Genomic DNA, 13,313 nt, shown 5'->3' with positions numbered 1-13,313 from the left:
CAGCCCAAGTCAGGCTTTTGTGTACACAAGGAGGAGACACTGTAAAAAAGATGCCAACATTGCTAACTCAAGCGGCAGCTGTAAGATCTCTGTTGCCTTGGAAGCAGTCTAGATTCAGGAACAAAGAGTGTCACATCTGCCCCCCCCCTTTTTATGGACACTTTGCTTCTTTCCTACCTTCATGTTCATGCCATCTTTGCCTGATGAAAAATAGTGGAACAACTCAAAAGTTTATCTGTTTGTACCTTTTAAGAGACCCTGCAAAGTTATCACTGAATCCAGAATGATGTTTCTGTGGATGGATCACACAGGTATTTTTTTCCTTTTTTCCCCCCTCTCTCCAAAATCTCCTCAAGGCATAGGCTTAATGTAGTACAAGCTCTAGTAGGTTTTGGGGTGCTTCCAAATAAAACTTGTATCCTACAACTGCTGTACCTCAGTTATGTAATGGTGTCTGAGTTTGCATTTAACAGTGTGGTCATAGGGGACTAAAGATACCAGACAAGATGAGCCTACCGATTGTCTTTCTGCTTTTCGTATCACAAAAGGAACAGAAAACCTCCTCGGTTTACATAGGTGCTGACAACCTTATTTTAGTTTATTGGTTAGTCAGCTAAAAAAAAGTCCCACTGTTTTGTTAAGGCAGATTTTTAAATGTTTAAAATATTCTTTTAAGAACCACCTTGCTATTGAGCAAGAAAAGAAGTCTGAGCTCTGTATGTTCACAGGACAGAAATCCAAGAAGATGTAGAAGAAGTGTGATAAGTTCTGAGAAAGGGCCCAAGACTGAATGTGTTGAGCCTCCTTCAGACTGGGATTTTGTTTTCACATTCCTTCCATTCCTTATTTGAAGTTCACCTGCAGGAGACAATGGGTGTGCACACAATCAAATAAGGAGCATGCAGTGAAGTAGTCAGGGCTGCGCTGGGGCAGGCCGAGGCATCAGAAGGAGAGAAAAACAATAAGGGCAAGGCACAAGTTTCAAAAGTATGAGGTAATCCCCATGCGTGGGATTTTATGAGCCCTGACAGGAGAAGAGAACCCTTCAGGGAGGGATGTGATGAATATACCTGAGGTCAATGAGGAAACACACTTTTAAAATCCTATAGCCACTGTTTTTTCATACTGTAACTCCTGCCACAAGGCTTGGCTCAAGATACTTGAGCGCCCAAGGCAAAACTCCACCCCATTTGAAGAAGCTGATTGAACTAACAGCTGAGTCCTAGTTTAACACAAGTGATGAGTTAGTGTCCTTTTCCAATGAAACTGAGGGCAAGGAGCTAGTTTAGGGTTAGATAAGTGGAACTACTGTATATCAGTCGGATGAGAATCTAGGGATAGCAGTGATGATGGCCGTTTCCTAGATTAAACTCAGACACATCAGAAGTTGCTTCATAACAAGTCAATTAAAAGTGTGTGTGTGTGTGTGTGTGTGTGTGTGTGTGTGTGTGTGTGAGAGAGAGAGAGAGAGAGAGAGATTGATGCCAACCAGTCAATTTTGATTTATGGCAAACTTAGTAAGGTTTCCAAGGTATGTGAGGTATTTAAGGTCTGAAAAGAACTGCTAGTAACCCATAAGAAATGTGTTAATGAAAAAAGGTAGGGCTCTATTGAGCCACAAGTAACCACTGTGCTTGTTTGGAACTATAGTTGGCCATGCTAGCTGGGGAAGATTGAGAGCTGTAGTAAGAACAGGTTGTCATTATTTTACTGTTGGCCCCACATTGCAAAGCAATTTGTTGCACTACATGCCATTAATGCCTTGTGTTCTATAGTATACAGAGAAATATTTATGGGTTCCCACTAGTGACCAAGTCTGATATTGCTCCTTGAAAAATATTTAATGAAAACACAAAATAGCAAACAATATATTTCCCTTGCCACTTAGGATAGATAAGACAATGGCACTCAAGATCTGAAATAAATTTTGTCAAAATATATTTAAAAGTCCTTCATACTTTTGGAAGTAAGTAGCTGTTATGCATTACACTAAAATAGCTCAGTTGTTAGTTAATATACCCAAAAATTAACACCTTGACGCTTAATTACATTACTATAGACCCTAAACTACTTATAGATAACTACATGTCTTGTACCAAGCTCTGCCAAAGACCTATAAGACTCAGCATTTGACTGATACATCAGCCAGTGAGAGGACTATAAGATGGCCAGAAGCACAAAATAAGACTGAGAGCACCCACCTGCTCCTATTGCCTCTGACACTGAAGTAATTTATAGTCATTGTGATCAGCAGGAATTGATAGCTATGTCCTCCATTAATTTGTTTAAAGCCATCTAAAGTTGCTACACCCTGGGATAGTAAATTCCATATCACTTTGTTTGAAGGAGCAATTCTTCTTACCTGTGATGACTCTTCCACCATTAACATAAAACCACCCTGAAAAGAATTCATAACAATGGATGCTACGCCATAAGCGTAGTGACTAGGTAAACATAGCTGGCAGCTTTGAATGTTCACATAGAACAACTGTATAGAGTTCATTAGTAAGCATATTAAATTGTCTGCACCCATTTGCTGTGCTCATTTCTGTCCTTTTCAGACAAAATGGAAAAAGAGCTGGATGTCTTTCTTTTTATTAACCTGCTGAGACAATAACATTCTCAAGCTGGATTTTATTAGGAAGATATGAACACTGGCAGCCGCATTAAGTAGTATCTGGTGCTTCTTTATCATGCTCTCTCCAAAACTAATGCAAATTTTAAGTTCAGCAAGAACAATCTTCAGTTTGAACTGGCACTTCTACCTCAGTTGTTTGGCCTGTAAAAGAATCAGTTATGCAATGAAGAACAGATGAGGTGAAGGCATTTTAATGTTCACCCAAGATAACTTTCTGATTACAGAGAGCCCAAGCCAAATTTCCATAACAGTGGCAGCTGTACGCAAAAGGCTTCCACCTGAACTCAAATTTACCTATTCATTAAACTGGGAAATAATTACTATTTGAACATATGTTCAAAGGAATGGACTTTTGGGTTTCTACTACTAGCCCATAATAAGCAAAGTAGTGTTCTTACCTGCTAGCCTTCAGATCTAGAAATGGCTGAGTCACTCTAAGCTTTGCTGTGCATAGGGCAGTTTACAATGTGTCAGAGGTTAGTAAAAAGAAGACAGGTTGGCTGCAACACCCGACAGTGTAGGCTTATTGCATGCATCATAATAATAATAGACATCTGTTTTGCATACTGATCCTGTGGACTAAATCCAGTGTTGTACTTAGCTACTCCATTCCCTGCCCCAGGCCTTCATACTGCCCAGCACATATTCTGGAAGGTTTCTGAACCCTTTGGAGCAGATTTTGAAAGAGAGAGAGAGAGAGAGAGGTCTTGCAGGGCAAAGGAATCTCTTTATTCACAGTTTTGCTGACAGAAGGAGTTCAGTCCAGTGGAGCAACACCATTGATGTCAGTCTCATTGCTTCACTGCAAGCTGTTGCATCCCAGTTTAAATAAGGAGAAAGGTTACTAAAGTTAATCAGGCATACCCAGTATGGTGTAGTGCACTGGTTCTTAACCTTGGGTTACTCAGGAGTTTTGGACTGCAACTCCTAGAAGCCTTCACCACCAACTGTGCTGGCTGGGGTTTCTGGGAGATGCAGTTCAAAAACACCCGAGTAACAAAGGTTAAGAACCACTGGTGTAGTGGATAGTGTGATGGACCAGGACTCAGGAGGCCTGGGTTTGAATCCCAGTCAGTCATGGAAACTCACTGGGGGAGTAAAACTGTTGAATCCATTCTTTAAATATCTCACTTACTTTTAGGTCCACAATAGTGAAGCCCACACTGGATAACAGTGCCTCAGCCACAATATACTGCATTTTCAGCTGCCTCATTCACTCACCAGGAACTCAGTCATAGTGCAGCTTTTACCAGCCTCTAATTCCGTCTCTCTTGTGTATCAAGATGGGAGATGTGCCAAAATTTCTGCCAATGAGACCTTCAGATAATAGATGTTGCCTATTAAATACTGTATTCTCTATTGTAGTCAGCATTTAGTGAGATATATTTTGGCACCAAACATAAATGGACTAAATCTTTCTTCCCTTAATAATGATCACCCTCCCCTAACTTAGTTCCTTTGGTGTTGCGCTTGGCCTAGGGTCCCCAAATGTTCTTTGACTAAAACTCCCAGAAACTTTCACCACTTGCTGTCCTAGGTAGGATTTCTGGGAGTTATGGACCAAGAACATCTGGGGACCTAAGGTTGTTTGCTGAGGAGTAATGAAATCCCCACTGAAGAGGCTAAAAATATGAAACATTTACACGTGGCACTTCATGAAAACATAACTGGGCAAGCAATTTGTGAAAGTCACTCAAAACAATGAAAATTGATCTAAACTTGCAATAATTAAGAGAAGGCATTCTGGCTCTTGTGACCTTAAAAGGGCGTTGTTTTCTTTGAAAAGGAAGATTATCCCTCAACTCTGTGTGCCAATAAAGATATTCAGAGTGGTGGTAATGTAATGCCATATCTTTGCTAGTGTTGACCCTGGAACTACTCTTAACATTGGTCATACAGAGCTGTTAAGAGCTGTAGTAACATATTTTAGTAACAGAGCTGTAGTAATATATTGGTGGCTGAAGCTACAGAAAAAGGGCAATATACAATTGCCAAACAAATGTTATCTAGATCAAATATCTAAAGGTATTTAAACCAGCAGTGCCAAGAAATGGAATGTGACTATCTAAAAATATGGTTTTAATCCTGATAAATTTAAAGCCATTTCTCCTGCAGACTTGGCAAAGATGAGAAAAAAAACAAAACTGGACTAAAGTGATTAATGTACAGGTCAGCATGGATTATTTGCATAATATTGTATGTAGTTTCCTTCTCAGTGTCACAGTATAAAAAGAAGCTATGCTTTTAAACCCTTTTTGGTCATTTTGACTTTCTGTACCTCATGGAAAGATTTTGCCACTCTCTAACTTTAGGCAACTGTGGTATCTAGATGGGAAATAGGCCAAGTTTTCTGTCAATGAGACCTTTGGTCAGTAGAATATGTTGCTCATTACATATTGTATGCTCTGTTGTATTCCACGTGTAGTGAGAGCTATGTTTCCCCCAACAGTTTACCTGGCTCATTGTGATAAGACCTGTTTTTTGTTACCAGGAACTGTACTCAACAAACAAGGCAGCCTTGTATGCATCAGGGGGCAAGAAACAGACATTTGTACAAGAAAATGTGGTGCAGTGCTCTAGAGAGCTCACATTACTGAGATTAGAATAATCAAATGGGGTTTTCTTGCTTTAGATTTTGACATTGATGTGACACAATGACAGTTTATCAGCTGATTATAACATCCCATTGATATAGCAGGATTTATTAAACCCTGTGGCAACCTATTTTGTGATAACTTTATAAGAACAAATTAATTAACAGAGGCTGTACTGCTATGCACATTTACTTGACAGTGGATTCACTGAAGTCAATGGAACTTGCCTGTCAGCAGACATTAATTGCGTTGCAGTTATTTATACATTAATCATGCAATGCATTTGTCAAATTCCACTTTAAGAATCACTTGTGGAAATACTAACAGTGGTTCCATATGGGAGGTACAGCCAAACTGAGTAACCTACCCCAAGCCGAAGAGCAGCCTCTTTGATGTCAACTGCACACAGAACAGTCCATTCCGCATGCAGTTCCTCTTTTAATGCAATTTGTGCAAGGCAGAGGCAACTATCCCCTTGCACAAGTATAATGCCCTAAATAAGCGTAAGTTTGCATGAGTATAAACTGGAGATCGCCTGGGCAAAGGCAGCACACTCTCTGGGCATGGATGCCTTGCACTCCATATTTGTGTTCAGTAGGCCACAGTACTTGTGATTACTAATGCAACTGGCACAGAAGATACATGTAATCATTAATAGTATGGCATCTTCAGTGTCTGTACTACAGAGTGGTACATAGTCCTGCTTTAGGCTGCAATACGGGAAGAAATTCCTATTTCTATGTCAACATGTACAGTGTTGGTTTGTAAAACAACATGGGGAGACATATTTTCCTGTCCTCTCTGAAACACCAGCTTCACTATGAATCCACATGTATAAGCCTGACAACATTAACAAACAAGGAACTGGTGACAGAGCTCTGCACCAGCTCATGACAAGAAAGGTGTTCATGGTAACAAAACAAAGAAGCAGGAATTTTTCCGTGTGTGTGTGTGTGTTTGGGGAAAGCTACATAGCAGTATGTGAGTGCAATTTGTGTTTCACTACCACAGGCCCCTTCTGTTTCACTGTGTTTATGTATACAGTACTGTACATGCTTCGATCCTTAGTGTCACATTCAGTGGCCTTTAGAAGCCAACAAGCAGTGGGAGAAAAATCCTTAGAACTTGGGATTTGGTAGCAGTAATGCAGAACATGAGGCAGGACCTCCAACACAAAGCTACAAGGACCAAGGAACATTTAAAATCAAGTGGTGTAGTGGTGTGGAGGCAGGGGGTGGGGAGAAAATAGATTTCTTTTTAAATTACAGTACTTAAGAATGTGTTTCTATGTCTTCTGGCATCTCCTTCCCTTGACCATAATAATAATAAATTACCAAGACCTGTAAGGAAAAGGAAACTCACGTTCTAGACTGACTTCCTTCACCCCGGAAACACTAGTGATCACTCTGCAAAGAGTATCTGTGGGTTCTACTCAGGAAAGGAGAAGTGGTTTTGTTCAATCAAGGCTGAATGTTCTAGAGGATCTTGTGCTGTACATTTCACATTTTAATAATCTACTCATGTTATCAGCTAACAGTACTTTTGATTGCTTGAATTTTGAACTGCCCAAATGTTGTTTTGTAAGCGAACATTTTGTGCATGAGTCAAGCCCTGGCAGTGTCCAGTAGCAGCTGCTGTGCCAGGTCTTCTAAGATTGCTAGACCTGATCTTGAGGAATCTATAGTTTGATTGCTCTGTTGTGTCCCACTCGGGAGGCTAATATATATTCCCTTCTTCAGCCTAAGATATCAATTGAAAGCACATAGTCACTTTTTTTTTGTTCAAGAGGATTTGGATTTTCTGACGTAGTCTGAAGTTATGCTGTTTAAAGTTGTCACTGAAATAACAACATTCTGTGGATGTGAGCGTGCATGTGTATGTGTGAGCGCACGCCCTTCTGTCTTTCTGTAAAGCCTTTTAAATTCTACAGACTGTCTAAAGGAATGTCTTTCAACAAATCTGTTTTACTGTCCTTTTCTTCCAACATTTTTTCCTGAGTTGTAGTGTTACTGTATGACCCCTCTTTCCACATTCCAAGGATGGAGGTCACTAGATTGGTGGTGCTCATGGATTTAAGCAGTTCAAAGCTGATTTGGCAGAGAACAGATATGGTGTATGGTTTGGATTAGAATCAAATTGGGTTTAGTTAATCCTGATTTGGCTGAAGTTGATGTGAAACAAAATAACGAGGGGAGGGGAAAATCCTAGTGTAATGATAATCAGCTTCTGGGAGAGTTGGACAATAGTGCCAGAGTGTACGATGATGAGCAGTGTACAGATTAATGCCGCCTGAGAGTTTAAAATGCACAGGAGGTGTCTAGTACTCAACCTGAGAGTTCCCTTCTGCCCTCAGTCTCTGAATTATCCAAGGAAGTTTGAAACCTCAAAACAGAAGTGGTTGAATAATATATGTTGCTTGGTTCACCCCTAGAAGAATGTCGAAAAATCCTCAGCAAATTACTTGTAGCGAGCATAATGTTTACTTGCATTCTGAGTAACAAAATAAAGGATCTGGCATTTGGCTCTGTGAAGCTGCCTTTATTTATGAAAGCAGAAACCGTTTTCCTTGGTTATCCTCCCCGTCCTCCCCCTTTGTATCCCAGCCCCAGGTTTAAGAGTTGGCAGCCCAAGTTATTCTCTCTGGGGATCTGGAAATGGTCTTTGGCTCTTTTAATGAAATTCAGTGTTTTGTTCCAGCATTCTGTATTCCTGTGGGAGCCTCAAAAATGCAGCTTGCCAACTCACTCCCTGTGGTATGTATCTCTCTAGCCTCAAATCACACACTTTAGGAGTGCTCTGACTTTCAGCTTGCTTAAGCAACCCTGTTTTCCCACTAACTACGAACTTGTTCAAAACAGACCAGGTAGGGCTTCTGGGAAATGCAAACAAGGTAGAGAGAACCCAAGGTGTGCACAGAACATCTGTTCAGCCATAGGTTAGAAGTGGATTAGTTTGCTTTCTGGACTGAAAGCTCCATGCCTAGTTGCTAAATACTGTCACTAAATTGAAGTCTCAAATTTATGAAATACTTGTATCATTCTCTGAATACCTCACTGGTCAAATTTGTTGTTATGTGCCATCAAGTCAGAACTGACTTACAGCAACCCTGACAGGTCTTTCAAGGTAAGTAAGATATTGAAGGAGTAGTTTTACCATTTCCACATCCCCAATGAGTTTCCATTCTGAAAACTCATTGAACCCAACCTCCTGAATCCCAGTTTGTCACTCTATCCACTACACCACATGGGGTATCACAGCACATGGGTACCTACTTGTTTAATAGGTAAAGGTAAAGGTTCCCCTTGACAATTTTTGTCCAGTCGTGTTCGACTCTGGGAGGCAGTGCTCGTCCCCGTTTCCAAGCCATAGAGCCAGCGTTTTGTCCGAAGACAATCTTCCGTGGTCACATGGCCAGTGCGACTTAGACACGGAACGCTGTTACCTTCCCACCGAGGTGGTCCCTATTTATCTACTTGCATTTGCATGCTTTCGAACCGCTAGGTTGGCGGGAGCTGGGACAAGCGACGGTCACTCACTCCGCCGTGTGGATTTGATCTTACGACTGCTGGTCTTCTGACCCTGCAGCACAGGCTTCTGCGGTTTAGCCCACAGCGCCACCACATCCCTTCACTTGTTTAATACATTCCATAAATTACTGCAGTTTGTGAAAGGTTTTGACTATTTGTAATCAGCTCTGAAACTACAGACCAAAAGCCTGCTTAGTTGGAAGTACACATCCTTAAAATCATTTGACAGGAGTCATGGCATAAGCAGTGAGAGAAGACTTGGGGGAGGGCAGATCCAGGTCACTCATCCAGCAGAAGGAGTAATTGGGACTCCAGATGCCACAGCACTGGATTACTATGTTTTGAAGTCAGTGAGGTTTTCCACATTATTGTCTCAAAAATCTCCTCTATTTGGACAGGTAGCCATGTCAGACAGCAGGAATAAAGGAGTCTAGTGGCACCACTCAGGATAACAGATTTATTTTTGCATGAGCTCTTGTGGATTGTAACTCACTGCTTCAGATTTGTTTAGTGTCCATTGTATCTGCACAGTGGCCCTCCTTGTGAGGATGACATCAGAACGAAGCAGGATACCACAAAGGACAATTGCATGCAACCACTGGTCATAAATGTTGAAAGGGCTGATTAACTTAGACATCATGGCAACCCATAAGGTAGTTAACTAATGATAAGCATTTGTAAACTAATACACAAGCCTGCCAAGCTGCCAAGCTGTTAATTGCCTCTGAATTGCAAAGCAATCCCTTGTAAGACTATTAATTCCAGATTCTTAAGTGATCCAACTGCAATACAGGGTACACATAAGTGCAAAGAGTATGATGGCAAACAGACATAGATAAAGTAATAATGAAAATTGCAATGTGCCAAGAATTTGTAATTATTTTCATCCAACTTTACCTAATTCTTTTAAGCTTTCATTGTTGTTGTTGTTTCATTGTGAGGCAGGTGAGTCTGCAAATTTAGTAATTTGCTCAAAGCTCTGCAATGGCTACAATCCTGTGCAGAATTCGGTGGGATCAGAGTAGACTCACTGACTTTGATCACCTGATGTGTGTTTCTTAATAAGCTGGAGTGTGACCATTGTGTGCAGCAAGAATTAAAGAGATCAAAAGAATTATAGTTTAATGATATTCTAGCCTGGTCCTGGAAATACTCTGGTTCTTATGTTTTCAAATCATTTACAAAATAAGGTATCATTACCTGCTCTCCTAGTTCATTGTTCTCCATACTACTTGTAAGAGTGGTGACCGTTTTTTCGAACGTGCCTTCACCTTTCCGCTTTGAGTACGGTGTATTACCTCACTACACTTCCCAGTGAGTGCAGAATCAATGTTGCATTCACAGCCTTCTTCTGCCATCTTGTGACAAATATGCCCCATTGCAATTCAGAGCTTAGCCCCTCAGCTTCTCTTTAATTACAAAATGTAGTTTAGATCCGCTAAGAGCAGTAGTCCCAGGGAAATTGGCTAGCCCAACTTAAAAAATATCTGTAGTTAAAAGTAGTTATAGCACTCAGTATTAGAGTAGTCCACCACGACTAGATAGGCGGGATATAAATTAAATAAATAATAATAATAATAATAATATTTTTTAAAAAATACTTATGTTTTAGTATTAGAATGAAATCAAGGGAAGCTGCACCCACCTTCTTCATCTACTTGTATTTCTGGTTCAGCGTTCTAGCAAACAACTTTGGGCAGAGAAAGCATTTGTGAAGAAATGATTAGCACTTTTCCCCCATAGCTTATTCTGTGCCGAATGAAGGCAAGTAGCTCTACAGGTGCTGTTGGTTCTTCACTTGTCTGCTGAGCCAGGGTAGCGTAGTGGCTCGTATATCTAATAAAAATCAGACAGATCAAGCACATACTTTAATGCAGCTCCTCTGCTGGCCTTTTGTCAGAGACATGTTTGATATTGTGGACGAAATCCATGTAGACTTGAACCATGGGGGACTGGAAGCTTTGCCCCATGTCCGCACTCCACATGCAGACAGCAGACCTCACCTTCTGGTCTCTGTTCAAGCCACAGGCGGTGAATTTCTTGAAGTAAAGCAGGGGTGGACGAAAGTGTCCCCTTGTCCCAGCTATTTTAAAAGAATATTTAGTCTTCCCCTGGCTCCTCCTTCTGTCAAAAAAGATGAATTAGAGATCCTGGAAGCCTCCAGGAGTGGCAATTTGGTTTCTAAACAGACTAGTGTCTATTTAGTGTTCACTCCTGCACCAGTGAACCCCCCTCCCAAAACAAAGCTGATTTTCCACACTGGAAGCTGCATTTTCCCACTTGGTGTTTCACTTTTTAATCTTTGCAAAAATGACTTTTTTTTGTGCAGTCTGTGGGGCAGAAAATTGGCTTTGGGATGCACTAAGGTTGCATATCCACAATGTAAAGGCGAGCATGCTTATTGTCATATAAACATAATAGTTAAGGGCAGAGGAGAAACAATTATACACTGTATCCTTCACATGAAACCGTTTCATGAAATAAAAGAACAAAAGCACTTAGACTGGTCCCACGCTTACTGGCAAAAGAATGGAAGAAAGCTTCCTTTTTAATATACCTTGCCTCTTAAGTACTTTAGATTCTCAGTTCATTTTTTCTTCTTTTTAAATCGCACCATGAACTCAGGGCAAAATTCTTTTTAAAGAAATGGTTTGGGGAAAAATGTGCTAAATCTTCACAATTCTGCATAGCTTTTAAATTAGCTCTCTGGAGCATATTTGCAGTTCTGGGCCTCTTGCTGGTGACAGATAAGCTCACCGTGACACAGGCTTTAAAATCTCATAAAGTTCATTTCCTTAAGTAAAGTTTAAAGCCCCCTCCTGCTCTCCATTCCGGCACCTGCTTTTATGACTGGGCCTCGATCATTCCTTTAACCTAAAGCAGTGGCTCACACACAGTAGTGGGCGGATAAGTATGTTTTTAATTTGAAGGAGCCTCCCTCTTTTGCTGGCACGAATTGTTCTTTTATTTCCACATCTTCATTTCGCTCAGCATTCCAATCATTCAGAGACTAAAACTGTTTACATGGTCTGATGCCCCTCAGCAGTTATGCTCTGCTGTAAAAATGGGGGATATTTTGTTTCAGCGAAAATGATCCATTCTGGGGAATTCCCCCTCCTTGGGTTAATAGGGCCTCTGTGGGCACCTGTGAAGAACTGAAAAGCCTTGTTTGTTAGAACTACAGGGAATAACTGAGGATTGATCTTAATATAGGAACGCCAATGAGATAATGTGTATGGGCTCTGGACCTTGTTTTTACCACTGCAGTCGAAGCATCACATATGTACTCCCTTGGGGATGCAGCGACATTTGCTTTTGTAGCGTACTGTTGGCTCTTTCAATATTACTGCTTTGCAGCAGCCTGTCTAATTCCAAAGCCATTGATGTTGCCAGGGTTGATGCGAGCACAGGGCATGGTTAAGCAAATGCTGGGACCCACAGGCTCTAGAACAGATGCTGTGGCTGAAGCCAGCAGCCCTTTTGTTTTAAATAACCCTATTTTTTTTAAAAAAAAATATATTGGCAGGACTCGGTGCCAAGAAGACAAATCCAGATATCATAGTTGCCACTATCAACAGCTTTGGCAAAGCCCAGAGGCCTCATAGCTACATCTGTTTTGTCCACTATTTCTCAGGACTGTGCTGAGAGGGCACAATTGTCTGTACTTGTGTCATGGCTCTTTTCAGCACCACAGTTGATCTCTGATGCTTCCTGTCACTTCCTATCTCCTTCATCCATCCTCATCTGTTTCTACTACCCATTTCTTCATGCTTCGGTTCTCTTACTTTGTGAGGAGATCTTGTCCAACTCTCTCCCTCCAGTCTGGCCCTGACCCAGTTACAACAGTGCAAGAGTACTTGGAATGTGTATTGTGTGTGTGTGAGAGAGGATAATTTATTCTTTCTCATTGTTTATAGCTGTTGTGTTCTGTGCCACCCAACCATTCACTTTTGACTTATAGACTATATATATTAATGCCTTCCAGAAGGTCCTATCATTAGCAGCCCTGACTAAATCTTGCAAGTTCAAGGCTGTGGCTTCTTATATTGAATCAATATTTTCAGTTCCATTTATATCCCACTTTTCTTCCAGTTAGCTAAAGTGGTACAAATGGTGTTCCTCCTCCCCATTTTATCCTCACAACAATTTTGAGAGATGGGCCAGGCTGAGAGAGTATGATTGTCCACAGTCTCCAGTGAGCTGACAGAGATTTGAACACAATTGTTTTGAGTCTTATTCCTCTTATCACTCCCTCCTCCCTCTCTTTCACAAGCACATTCACATATATCCCCTCTACACCCCTTTCTACCAAGGAGAAGGAGCGGGAAGGATTTTCTGCATCACCTGATGAATGTGATGAGACCCAAGTATAAACTGAAGTAAAGGAACCCTCTATGCATGCAATGTATGTTGAAACAATGAATGGGAAGAGGAGGCTGGCTTATGCTACCTTTTACCCATAGCAGCTCGGTGCTCTGGGCAAAACCCAACAACATGATTCAGAGAACTTCAGTTCCATGTAAATCCAGAAAATTTTCTTGAAATAGAGAACAA

Source organism: Pogona vitticeps, chromosome 5 (genome assembly GCF_051106095.1).
Source record: "Pogona vitticeps strain Pit_001003342236 chromosome 5, PviZW2.1, whole genome shotgun sequence".
NCBI classification, from domain to species: Eukaryota; Metazoa; Chordata; class Lepidosauria; order Squamata; family Agamidae; genus Pogona; species Pogona vitticeps.
This window is presented reverse-complemented; position numbering follows the sequence as displayed.